Genomic DNA, 12,811 nt, shown 5'->3' with positions numbered 1-12,811 from the left:
ACATTACGCAGAATAATTAAGTCAATTTATGTTATATAAAAAAACAGGTTCATTATCCAAATACAAATATTATTTAACTAATAGAATGAATCAAAGCCTAAGCTTTGCAATAGACATTTAACATCAGAAAACAAGATACTGTTCCTTAAGGCTGCAAAAAGGGAAAACATTTCCTGCCCTAAGAACCACAGCAAAACTTGCTAACAGTCCAGAAATCCTGCTTTTGGAGTGTATTTGTCTCTTTTGACTGCCTTCAAAAAGCAGTCCTGTTAAACACATACAATTTTTTTTTTCAGTTTAAATAAAATTTCCCTGATGTGCCCTAGCGCTTTCAACCACATCTTTGGCATTTGTGTGCATCTTTGGAAAGCACATAGTCTGGTTTTCCCACACCAACATGTTCATGCATCCAGACAATTATAACCACAATTCACATTGAAAAGGTGATCACAAAATCAGCGTTTACTGTCTCTTCCAACGCTTACTACACAGCACTGATGCTAGCAGACAGAAGGATCAAGAAAATCCTGAAAGAAAGCCTGCTGTTCTCTCACTCTGCAGCTGAACTGTGGAACTCCATGCTCAGCACACTGGAAGTTTGTGTGATTGAGGAGAGGCTGCACACATTCAGAGGAGATTTTTATGCTCAACAGATATAACACAGCAATCCTATCCTTGACTCCAGAAATCCCACAATTCTTTCCCAATCTCCTGCAATTAGTGGTTTGGGGAAGTATCATTACAAAATTACTTTTGTCTTACTTTCCTATTAACCACTGCAGGAAACATGATGACAGGGACAACCATATCTCTGACCTCACCCAGCACAGATGCTGTTGTGAAATAAGTAATTTCTCTGAATTATTTTACGAATAGACTCTGAACCAAGAAAGCTCATCACACTGCCCAGATTCCTGTCACGTCTAAAGGTTCAGCCATAGCAATACTGAACTTGCATCTCCAGCCTTGTATTCAACATCCTGTACTCTGAAAACTGAACCAGCGACTGTGCAGCCTTTAGCGGTTCATGAAAGTTTCATTCCTCCCAAAGACTGGTTCCTGATTTCTGACGTCCAGAGACTCCCATGTGGGCTTCCAAAGATTCAGTTCTGCATGGTGGGAAGCAAAGAAAATGCCCAAGCATCCTGTATACCTTCCCACTCAAGGTCTTTGTCCACACTGTATTGAAAAGGTTATATTCATCTTATCCCTTAGTCAGGTCATTATCTACCACAGCAAAACAGTAACATTGAGGCAAGCTTCACTTCATACAACAATGTTTTTAACAAGATGCTTTCACAGTCAAAGAACACCTATTTTTCTTGTATATAAGCAACACAAAGCTCATCTGGCAGATCAGTGGATCCTGATCAGTGGATCCCCCTAAGTCACCAAATTTCTTGCACAACATCAGAAATAAGTCAAAGCCCCTGTGTCCTGTAAATGCAGTCACCTGAGATTCTGCTGCTACGTTCTAATCCGAAATAATACCCGATGCACAAGCATTCTAACCTTACCTTTATACAGGGAATTTCTAATTTTTTGCTTCTTCTGGACACTTAAAGACTACCAAGAGAGATTCATGCAAGGTTATTCTGCCCCCCACCTTGAATAAAGTCCTCACTTTAAGCTCTCAGGCTCATCTTTTTGATGGAGTTTGACAAGCATCTTTGAATAGCAGGACCAAAGAGCCAAAAAAGGAGTTTTATGAAAAACAGTTGCTGTTCATTGACTGTGGGCAAGTTCATCCCCATTCCTAAAAGTTGCTTAATTTCACCCAACCACTTTCCATAAAGATGTGGTCAATGTTCATGAGGAAACCTGGTAAACAGCTAAGTATATTATGCAGAATCCCATGATCTGGATGGTTCTGACTTGGAGCATGTTGGACTGGGATGGCACGGAGCTCTGTCAATAAATTTCACTTTTGCTGCTCAGGCAGAATCAGGGTATAGGATGATCTGCAGAAAGTTCAGATCTGATGAGTTTAGCAGGCTTAGGAGGCTGTTGGAAGGACTGGAGAGGAGATTACAGGAGAGATTATTTCAAGATACGTCTTCTTTCAGTACAAGCTGCAGCCACGGAAAGGATTCTGCAAACTGGACTCCCTAAAATGCAACCACCTCAGCCCCATCCTTGCTCCTCACAGAGCCTTAAGAGACACAAGCCCACCACCACTGCTTTTCTGCCCCTACCTATACCACTACAGCACATCTTCCAAATTTCACAGAAGTAATTTCATGCTCAGAAGATGCTACAGAACAGTCAGAAAAAATTGCCATTATAAACTGCTGAAGAGACCACAATCATCACTGGCTTTTCCATTACAAAGAAGCCCTGGCAAGACAGCCTTCCTTAGAGGAAGTCTACTACTCTTCACCTACAAATATATGTCTTGCTTACCAAGAAAGCCAACTAAGCTGCTCTTCTTTCCACGCCTCCTGGCCTGAAACGTCCAGCACAGGAGATGGTGAGAAGTGCAAGGACAAGATTTGGAGTACCACATGCAAAATTATTCAGCCTTACATCACTCTGATAAGATTTAACACGTAACATCAGTTTTTCAGATGCTGATTGTGTTTGATGAAATCAAGTATCTGACAGTAGGCTGGGTCTCAGAGGCACGAAATACTTGTCTAGCTCAGGAAGAAATAAGCCTAGTTCTCTCTGAGTGACCCCAAAGTGCCCCTTTTTTTAGTTTGCACATAACAGAACTGTGATTCTTGCCAGCCTCTGCAAAGCGGTGGGAGTAAAACATGACTAATGGGCCAGTAAAAGAATAATAGAGAAATCAAGAACAAGTTCATGCAATTTATAATTGTTGTGATTTCAGCTTAGCACTGTTTCACAGAATCTAAGTTGACAAAAAGCTGTTCTCACATTTTCTTGATATCTGAAGAATGAAAAGCTATTTCACAATGCCTGGTTTGTTTTTTTTTTCTGAAGCATCCTCTTCCCCACAGTTTTGGATCATGCAGAGCAGCAATTGGTTAGCACTATTCAAAATAGTAGGTACAGAACAGTCTAGGCTATCGAATTCTTACTTGTACTGATGAATGTTTACTCTCATGACTATTTTATTTCAATGGAAAACTTTCTATTGACTTCACTTGTCTTTGAAACAGAATTGCGTACCTTAGAGAATACCCCATCGTGGTGATTAATAATTAAATGAATCCATACAGTACTTATTCACTGACAGTTCTTTATTTGGAGGTCCAGAGGCATCAATAATGAAAACTCCTCTGTAGTACTGGCAAAGCTGTCAGCAGCAGATGCTGAAGATTAGGCAGCCATGAGGAAAGAAATAAATATAATATAGGATGGTTTACATATCAACTGTATGTAGGTCTATCAATGATCAAGGGAACTACCTCTCCCTAACCTTTCCATCTCTCAGCTTTCACCAGAGAAAACAGCAGCCAACTATCTTCATCAACATGGGTGAATGCAGATGTCAGAGCTGGCCAGAGCAATCCCTGGCTACACGGCACAGCTCAGAAACTCTGACTTTCCGGTAACAAACTAAACTGGAGTCAACCGACTCCAAAACATCCCCAAAGGACGCATTAGAATGGCCTGAAATAGCAGCTATTCACCAGTTCAGCTCCAGGATTCTAAAACCTTCTGCAGAAACGTGACACAACCATCTCAGTTAATGAACCACAGGCATCAAGACGGATTTACTACCTACATGCATTTCTGAAAAATGGAAGAAAGTAATTAACTTACTAACTCCTCATAGCTAAACATCCTTTATCATTCGAGGTGGATTTTACTATCTGAGGACAAATATACCAGAGGGGAAAAAAAAAGAAGTGTCTAACTGTTTTACATGTTGTTGACTAATAAGTATCTAAACAAAATATACAGGGCGGACTCCTCTCCCCAGCCCAGTTTCAAGAATTTGTTAATGCAGGATTGTACCCTGATCCGCACAAACCACCTCTTCCAGACTTCCTCACCAGCATTCTCTTCTTCCAAGAACTAGACTTCAAGTGGTAATAGTTGTTATTTCTGGAGCTGCATCAAACTGTCCTCACATGATTACCCAAACTGTTCTATTTTTCTTAATTTAAAAATCTTAGCTTCCTTTAACAAGGTGAAAACAAAGATGACAAGGAAACGGAAAGGAAAAGACAATCAAATACACATAAGAATAAGCACTGCTTACAAGCAGACTACCTCACCAAGGTGGATTAAGGTGAAAGACCAAAATCCATATTCCTCAACCTCCATCTCCCATATGTTTTACAGATTATCTTCCTGTAACTCTGGATTCCTCTTTCCTGAGCACTGCAAACCCACAATGCTTCCAAAAGCCCTCTACCTTGCTTCCACAGCCCTTCCTATGTGCAATTAGCCTCCTACTAACATACTGCAAAGTCCAAGTGAAATGTTTCCAACAAGAACAGTCTCTCAAAGGTTAATAGTAGTACTTACTGCTCAACCCTGACCTCCATTTTATGGCAGTGCTGAACATACACTGAATGACTTCTGCCACAACTGTGACTAAATCTTCTGTACACAAGGCAAGGCTGACATGGCAGTGACGACACCCAGCACACCTATTATTTGACCCAGATCAAGGACCTTTGAAAAGGTTAGAAAACATTCCAGGTTCATTCATTCCCTCATCACTCTCCTTGACCACTGCTGGTGTCTTCTCACATGCTAAATGCATTCTCAACAGTGCCACAAAACCATGCTGACAAAATTGTCCCACTCAAGCCTAAGGGCAAGGTGACTGAAATAAAGCTCCAACCTTATTCCTTCTCATTGCTCCAGATACACCATCCTTGTATAGTCCCATCCAACCCAACCCTTCCCCCTGCCCCATCCTCTTTGTTCCGCCAAAAACATCACATCCTTTCACCCTGTTCCTCCTGTTTCAAAAAGCCTTCAAATTGTATTAAACTCAGCACCCTCACAAGTCACTCGATTCAAAGAAGGCAGATTTCTGCAGAACTGTAAGCCTAAGTAAGAATTCTGTTTGAGGTTTTCTGAATTCTGGAAAAAATACAGTTCCCTTTCCTCCTAGTCTAATTCCACCAGAATGATTATTCCCAAAACTGCCCTCTTCAGAGTTTGCCCTCTTCAGAGTTTGTCCCATTTTTCTCTATAGCATCTGATGTTACATGCTAACAGGGACTGCAAACTGGTTATCTACAAACTATACAAACCAGGCAGCAATAACCTGCTCTCACATGCTCTTCGATCTATACAGTCTTCCAAAAGCAATCTACCTTCTCTTTTTATAGCATGGGGGCATTTGGGGCCTGGAAATAAAAAAAACAAGGAAAAAAATCAGAGAGAAAAAGGAAGATCCAAAGTAAAAACAACATGGAAGTGTTTGTGGTTGGAAAAAACACATTGAGCTACATCTAAAACAAAGAATTCATTCCTGTAACTGAATTACTCCCAAGAACTACAAGTCCTGGCTAAACAAACAAATAAATACACAAGCAGACTCTTCTTCCACGTCTTTATCGTCTCTAATTAAGTAATATTACACATCTACGCACCTTTTAACGCTTGGAAATCAGGATGAAAATGTGGGACAAAGAGGCCCGCATGAAATCTTTTATTTTCTAGCTGTATTACAAAAGCTAGAAAAAACCATCAGCACAAGCCACACTTACTGTGGAACATTTCACCAGTGAGTACAAACAAGAGGGAGACTTCCCCAAAGAGACAGACAGAAATGCAGAGTGCTATGACTAACTTCCAACAGACCTTATGGAGGAGTCAAATATCCTCCAAATGTGTGGTATCATCTATGCTTGTGCCTGGCATTGGACCTCAACACTGAGATGAAAAAAAAATTCTCACAAGGCCACATATAATTACGCTCCCTTTTTTCAGTCAAAGATATTTCCAAAGGACAAAGCCTAACTGTGATGTTTCGCCACTCAACTCCATCTGAGATGTAGGGGAAAAAAAAATATCTGTCAAGACCACTAAAAGACACATCTGTTTGCTGAATATATCCCACATCAGATTACCAAACACAAAGACGTGAACACTGTCAAACAGAAGGCGCTCACCTATTCCCAAAACCACGTGACTGTTCCTGTGCCACGCCACTTTCCCTACCGAATTTCCATGACATTTCCTGGTTCACCTCAGCCGGCCCAGGGAGCACCACTGCGGCACAGCAAATGCCACGAATCGCAAGAAGACATCTGATATCTGTGATATCACACGCTGGGATCCTGCCAGAGAACCTCAACATGCCAAAAGGATTTCGCAGAGGAAAGGCAGAATTATAAAAGACTAGCTGAAGGCCCACTGTCAAAGTGGATTTCAATACTTCTTTCTTCAAACACCCTACGTGTCCCAGGGTTTCCAGGAGCTTTAGTAATTACTAAAATTGGAACTGCCCAAATAAAACGAAAGAGTGTCATCCAGCCTGTTTAGAGTGTGCTTTTGAGAACACTCCAGACTCAGTCCCCCAGCCTCTTCGACTGTGTATTTTATACTAAAAGGTGTATATACATCAAGTACATACTCCTCCATACTAAAGAGTTTTCTATCCACACTTTCGGAAGAGGAAACCAAAATTGCAAAACCGTAAGATTTGACAGCAGTGATGAGAAAAGAATACTTTAACCATTATTTTTAAATAGCTGAATAAATTAAATACAGTAAGTCTGGAAATACACGTAAAGCACATACTTTAGGAATGGTCCTTTTAGCCTGAAACAAAAGGAGAAACAAATACATGGCTGCTTTTAATTTCTGCTCAGCCATTTACCCTTAAGAGGTAATTTTCAGGCAAGTCCAATGAACGGTCACATTAAGAAACTATACATGATGCAACTACTTTCTACTGGCATAATATGTAAATGACAATACCACCACCCCCTGTGTCCTCCCCTCCAAAAAAAAAAAAAAAAGCTCCAAAATAACATTTAGCTAAAACTCTGCAGGGGTTTCTGCTTATGAGAGAATAGTACAGGGGAAAAAAATAAAAGCAAGGAAAAAATGTAAGTCAACTGAGTGCATAATCTGACAAAATACACAAAAAAAAGATAGTATTTTGACCTAAAAGCACCTATATTTAATGCTGGCAGAATATTAGGTATTACTTTGCATAGACCAGACAAAACAAAAGACTCATAAAACAGTTTACAAAGATGACTTGTAAGTGAGGTAAGGAACTAAAAACTACAAATACTCAAACTCCAAGTACATTCTCAAAAGAAAGGCCATTTACAACAGAGTAGCAAAGGATGCATAACCAAACCCTTTAAAAACAAACGTACAGTAGACATCAGTGAAGTTACTGAATGGCACTTACATACAGCTGATCACAGAGCACTGAGAAAAAAGTCTATCTTGTCTCCTGCTTCTATCTTACCAGTAAATGGTTACAATATTTGCACTCAGCAGTCTGGGAGCTGCGGTTATTTTCTGTAGCAAGTGTATTTTATTGTGCAGGAGCATCAAACACCACACACGATCATCACCACGACGTACACACAGCACAAAGACCCCTGCACGTAACCTCCAGCTCAGGAGCTGTGTGCACTTCAATAGCCAGCATTGTACAGAGTCACTGAGAACCTTTAAATGTCTGCCCAGTTGTTTCAGTTTTGCTATACGAGTACGAACCCACTACTGCTTTATTTCTTCACATGAAAAAGCCCCAAACCGTTTCCAGACTGATCTTCTGTTCTTTCAACAACTCTATGCCAAATAACGCTATTCTAAGAAAAAAAAAAAAAAAAATGAAGTCAAACAAAGAGCTAAACTAACTAAAGAACGTTTTCAAATTATGTAAGAATCCAGTTAGAGCGTTAACTAATGATTCACTGGTGAGCGTGTAGTGTTTAGTATCCAGAATTAGGCATAAGACTGAAGGAGTTTTTCAGGAAAATACAAAACACTACACAAATTAACTGGTTCATATTTTGAAACCATAGGTTGTTGTGTTGGGTGGGTTTCTTTAATCAACCTGCTACAAAGTAAGGCCAATGAAAAAAAGGGTAGCCAGCCTCTCATACTGCCCAAATAAAAAAAATAAAGAGTCTTTTTTTCTTTACAGTTATACCAAGTTTGTTAAAACCAGCCAGTTACATAACACTTACTTTGACTTATGACCTATTTGCTCGCTGCTCATACAAAAATCATCGCATATGATGCTCTGGCCATCCATTATGCACTAGAAACACAGTTTATTTTTTTAAGTGTTTTCATTTTTCTCTCTTAGTTTAGAGCTACAATTTAAAACAGTGGGAGGATCCCCTAAAATTAACACTATACAGGTATGCTCTGAGAGCATGTAAAATTAAAATGGCACGCTCTTCAAAAATAGCCTCCACAGAATACTTCAAAATATTAAAGAAAAATTACCCCTATCTCCATTTTCCATCTCTCCAATATTTACATCAGGAAGTGACCCAAAAAAAAAAAAAAAAAAAAAAAAAAAAAAAAGGGAAAAAAAAAATAGTTGTGCTATAGTTACCCATATAAAGTCGTATTTTTTAAAGAGTATCTGCGGGCACACGTGTGTAGGTGTACCCGGGACAGCGCTGACCGGATGCCCGGCTGCGCCCGGGTCAGAGAGAGCGGGGCTTTTGTGGTTCTTTCTCCCACCCACCACCCTCCTTTTCCTTATTTTTATTTTGTAAACGGCCGCGGATTATCCAGCGAGCGTGTAACTTGAACCTCTACACCCACGTCTGGACGCGGGTCCGGGTTTTTTTTTGACCGAACGGCGTCGAATTCGCCGTGCCGAGTGTCAGCGGCGCCCAGTCCCCACGCCAAGTTTGCCGCCCGGTCCCGGCGGGTCCCCCGTCCCCGGGGAGCCCCTTCCCGCTGTCACCGCCTGCCCTCGATACAAAGAAGTTCAGCGCCAGCCGTACTCACCCCCGGCGAACTGGCTCTGCGCGACATCGCCCAGCGCCGCGGAACCGCTCGCAAATCCCCTCTGGAAAATGGAGGGGCTGGCACCGGGTGCGATCCGGAGGGAAGAGAAGTTATTTACATGCCAGGGCCCGAGCCCAGCGCGGAGCGGAGACGCCGATGCTCAGCACTGCCCGCGGTCTGCCATGTTCGTGCCGCTCGCTCGGCGCTCCCCCGGCCGCTGCCCCGGGGCCTCGGGCGGCTCTACAGGGCCCCCCCCATGGCGGCGCCGCCGGGGAGCGATGCGCCACAGCCCCGATCGCCGCGGAACTTCGGCTCCGGGATCCTCCCCGAACCAGGCTGGGGCCGCCGGCGGAGGAGGGCGGAGGGGGAGGGGAGCGGGGGGGAAGGGGAGGGGAAAGGAAAAAAAAAAAAAAGAAAAAAAAAAAAAAGAGGAGGAAAAAAAAAAAAAAAAAAAAGGAGCCGAGGGAGAGAAAGTAGATCCGACGCAGCCGGGCGCCGCCAATGTGCGGACCGGAGCGCTGCGGCAGGAGCGGGGCCGCCCGCGCTCGGGAGGCGGAGCGGCGGCGGCCGGAGGCGCAGCGCCCCCGCCGGAGGCTCCCCCGGGCCGGCCCCCGCCCCGCGCCCCGCGCCCCGCACCCCGCGCCCCGCACCGGCCGAGCCCGGGCCGAAGCCGGCGAGCGAGAGCGGGAGCGCCCGGCCGCTCCCCCCGCCGGCCCCGGCCGGGAGCACCCTACCCTGCGAGCGCGGCGGGCGGCAGCGCTCCCGCTCCCTTCCCCCCACGCCCGCACTTTCCCATTTAACAAAGCGGCGCAACCGAAAGTTAGGTTTCCATAGACGCCAGCCGCTTTCCTGGCGGCCCCTCCTCGGCTGCTGGGGCTGCTCTGGGAAAACCAAGATTGCACCCGTGAAAGATTAACGCGGGACTCCGGGGATCGCCTTTCTTTCTTTCTTTCTTTCTTTTTTTTTTTTTTTTTTCTCTCGTTTTTCCACAGTATCATAGAACACTTGGGGTTGGAGATCAGCTACTTCAAGCCCCGGCCAAGGCAGGGTCACCTGGAGCAGGTGACACAGGAACGCGTCCAGGTGGGTTTGGAATGTCTCCAGCGAGGGGAGACTCCATGACCTGCCTGGGCAGCCTCTTCCAGTGCTCTGCTCTGCCTCTCTCAAGGCGAAGTTCTTCCTCATGTTGAGGTGAAACTTCTTGGTGTTTAGTTTTGTGGTTTTAGTTAGTGTTTTATGTTTTAGTTTTCTTCTTTTTCTCTTCCCCTCCCACACCCCCCCCAGCATTTTCCAGGCTGCTCTACACTTCCCCAAAACAATCTGGAACGGACAAGCTAAGAAAGCAAAGCTTGACAAATGTCCATCTACAAATGGCTCTTTCCTAATCTTCCAAATGGTCCCTGCCAATTTTATTCTCCTACAGAGAGAAAAACAAATCAAGAAAACATTACGCAAGTGTCACTTCACTTGCACTGATAGAAACTTGCAAATCAATGGGTCCTGCCAATTTGAGCAGTAACGCAACTACCTTTGTTCAGCTTCCCTTCACGCAAAAACCCTGAAGCAGCTGTTGTGCAATTCTTTGCTTCTGTCAATCCCAAGTTTTCTTAAAATTCGTTTAAGTATCAGACATCCTGCAAGACACAGGTTGACACACTGACAACAATAATCTGACTTGCCTGCCTAACGAAGTAAGACGCATCACCTCTATTTTCTCACTCATCTTAATATTTTTTCTTATCGAATTCTCTTCTGTCACACCGAGCTGCAGCTGGACATAGTTAATCTTGGGCACCATCTGTTGTGGACAAGCAAGTTCAGTATTGCCTTATGAGTACTGGCTAGAGAAACTCTCAATAAATGCACCTAGTAACTCAAAGATACCATTTCACTTCTAAGACTGAACAGAACAAACCCAAATTCCCACACTGATTGACAGAGCGAGATCTACCCAGGTAAAGGGAGCGGACCAACGCAGCCTCTCCTTCCATTTTCAACTGGAACACGTTCTATGTGCCCAGCCTACAGGAAAGTTTTTATCAAACCCATTCTGCAGAGATGAAGATAAAATTTTAAAAAGAAAGCACTCACATGAAAAAATCTCCAGGTGTTTACTCTGAAACAAGTAACTATTGTATAAGAGCCATTGTGCCATGTTAGTGCAGGTACGGACACATAAATATATTTGGCTACAAGGTGCTATCAAGCTCTGGCTTATCAGCACATCTCTGTAACTACACGTATTAGCACACTCAGTCTGCTGCAATGAGAAGGTTAAATATGTTATTCCAAACCGTAGCTGAGGTGGTGAATGTCAGGGGTTTATTTTGCAGTAAGGGCTGGTTGCCTTGGTCCAACCAACAAGTAAGTGGTGAATTGCAGAGGCCCTACTGACACATTAATCGCTTTTGCCTTTTCCCTTTCACACTCACAGTCCAGGTTCAGCCAAGATGAGCCCCTTGTTGGACATTCATCTCTGCTGAGTTTAAACATTTTTATTACAAATTATTCTGAGATCAGCTAAAGTAAGCTTCTCTTCAACCAAAGAAGATATCAAACAGCAGACAGCAGCAGTGTGTTTTCCAAACTGTATTAAATAAAAGGAGTGTTTAGAGGTAGTAGGCTAAGCAAGGCTGGAGCACCAAGTTTCCTGTGTGTCATCTATCCCGTAACCGCCTGTTTTGATGGGATTCCACTACAACCCTGGTGTGGAACCATTCCAGGTGATGCCCCTGCAGCATGACTGACCCTCCATCAATTCACACGGTTGTCTGTGCTGCTGTACCTTAAACCTGCAGATATTTTCATATGTTACACTGTTAAAAACTTTAGGTTTTAACCTAGAAGGTAATGGGTCACCTGACAAGTTTAAGTACGCTAGCACAACAAGAAGTTGTAATTTAATAATAGCTGGTTAAAATAATAATAATTAATTACTCTCAGTATTTTTCCCTGCTGTTCATGTCATCCAAGATCCAAGCTAGCAGGTATGAAGCTATATTAGCCAGCCTTGTTCTTCCCCTTCTTTGGGGATGCATTTCCTCTCACATCAAAGGGTGAGATTTAGTTCTTTTACTGTAAGAGCACATTAATTGCCCTAAAAATCTTCGGAAGGAAGGAAAAAGTGTAATTTTACTACAGCACAGTCACATGTGGTCCAACACCAGTCATGTTGACTGATTACTACTTCAGACAAACTGCCCATAAATTGCATTCAGTAGGATTATATGTTCAGCAGCAGTTCCAATGGAAGCTGATCCCAGCCCAAACCTCTTCCCAGCCTCGGAACTGTTCCCATTCAGCTGAATGTTGGATTGTGAACCAGACAGGGCAACCCAGCAAGAAGCAGCGGGGCTGGACACTGAGAAAAGGCAAAGCAATTGTGTCTGCAGCAGCTCCCTGCCCTGATTCACACATCTCCACAAACGTGTGTCACCATCGTGGCAAGGCAGGAGGTGTTTATGCCAATGCTTCTGCCAAGAAAATGTACATGGGGAAAATGGGACCAGTCGTCTCTCCTCAGACTTCTTTTTTTTTATAAGCAACAGAAGTGATAGATTTAATGATTAAGATAAAAACTTATGTCTATACATATGGTGGACTGTTTTCTTCCAAGCTCAAATTGATTAACTCAAGGATGCCACTCTTGAGTTAATCAAGACACATTGAGCGAAGCACACCCTATCTGTTTGTGATAGGCCTTATTTACATTCCTAACTTTGAGAGAATGTTTCTTCACAGCAACCAAGAGAAATTCAGAAATAGATAACTCACCATTTCCAATATCCTCCTATCAAAAGTTCAGATGAATACATATACAAGTAAGAGACATGGGCTTCTCAACAGTATTACTTGGTTACCCTAACCGGGTCATACGTCTGATCTGTTACTTCATTGATTTTAAAATGTAAAGACAGATATATTAAGAAGCTCAAAG

General features: G+C 43.1%; 1 protein-coding gene across 9 annotated transcripts in view; it reads right to left on the bottom strand.

Annotated features, from left to right (window-relative positions):
• The window catches only part of KMT2C (lysine methyltransferase 2C), a 188,947-nt gene that overhangs the window by 161,719 nt on the left and 14,417 nt on the right, over nucleotides 1-12,811 (bottom strand). Inside the window, exon 1 of one of the 9 annotated variants that reach the window (XM_066201078.1) lies at nucleotides 8,875-9,176. The exons of the other annotated variants lie outside the window; for them this stretch is intronic. The gene's annotated coding sequence lies outside the window, so the exon portion shown is untranslated. Of the gene's footprint in view, nucleotides 1-8,874; nucleotides 9,177-12,811 lie in introns of those variants that run through there. 9 annotated transcript variants of the gene reach the window in all.

This window comes from Chamaea fasciata, unplaced genomic scaffold (genome assembly GCF_029207755.1).
Source record: "Chamaea fasciata isolate MVZ Bird 193981 ecotype frontalis unplaced genomic scaffold, bChaFas1.0.hap1 SCAF_1, whole genome shotgun sequence".
NCBI classification, from domain to species: Eukaryota; Metazoa; Chordata; class Aves; order Passeriformes; family Sylviidae; genus Chamaea; species Chamaea fasciata.
Note: the sequence above shows the minus strand (reverse complement) of the source record. Positions and strands in the feature narration are given on the sequence as shown.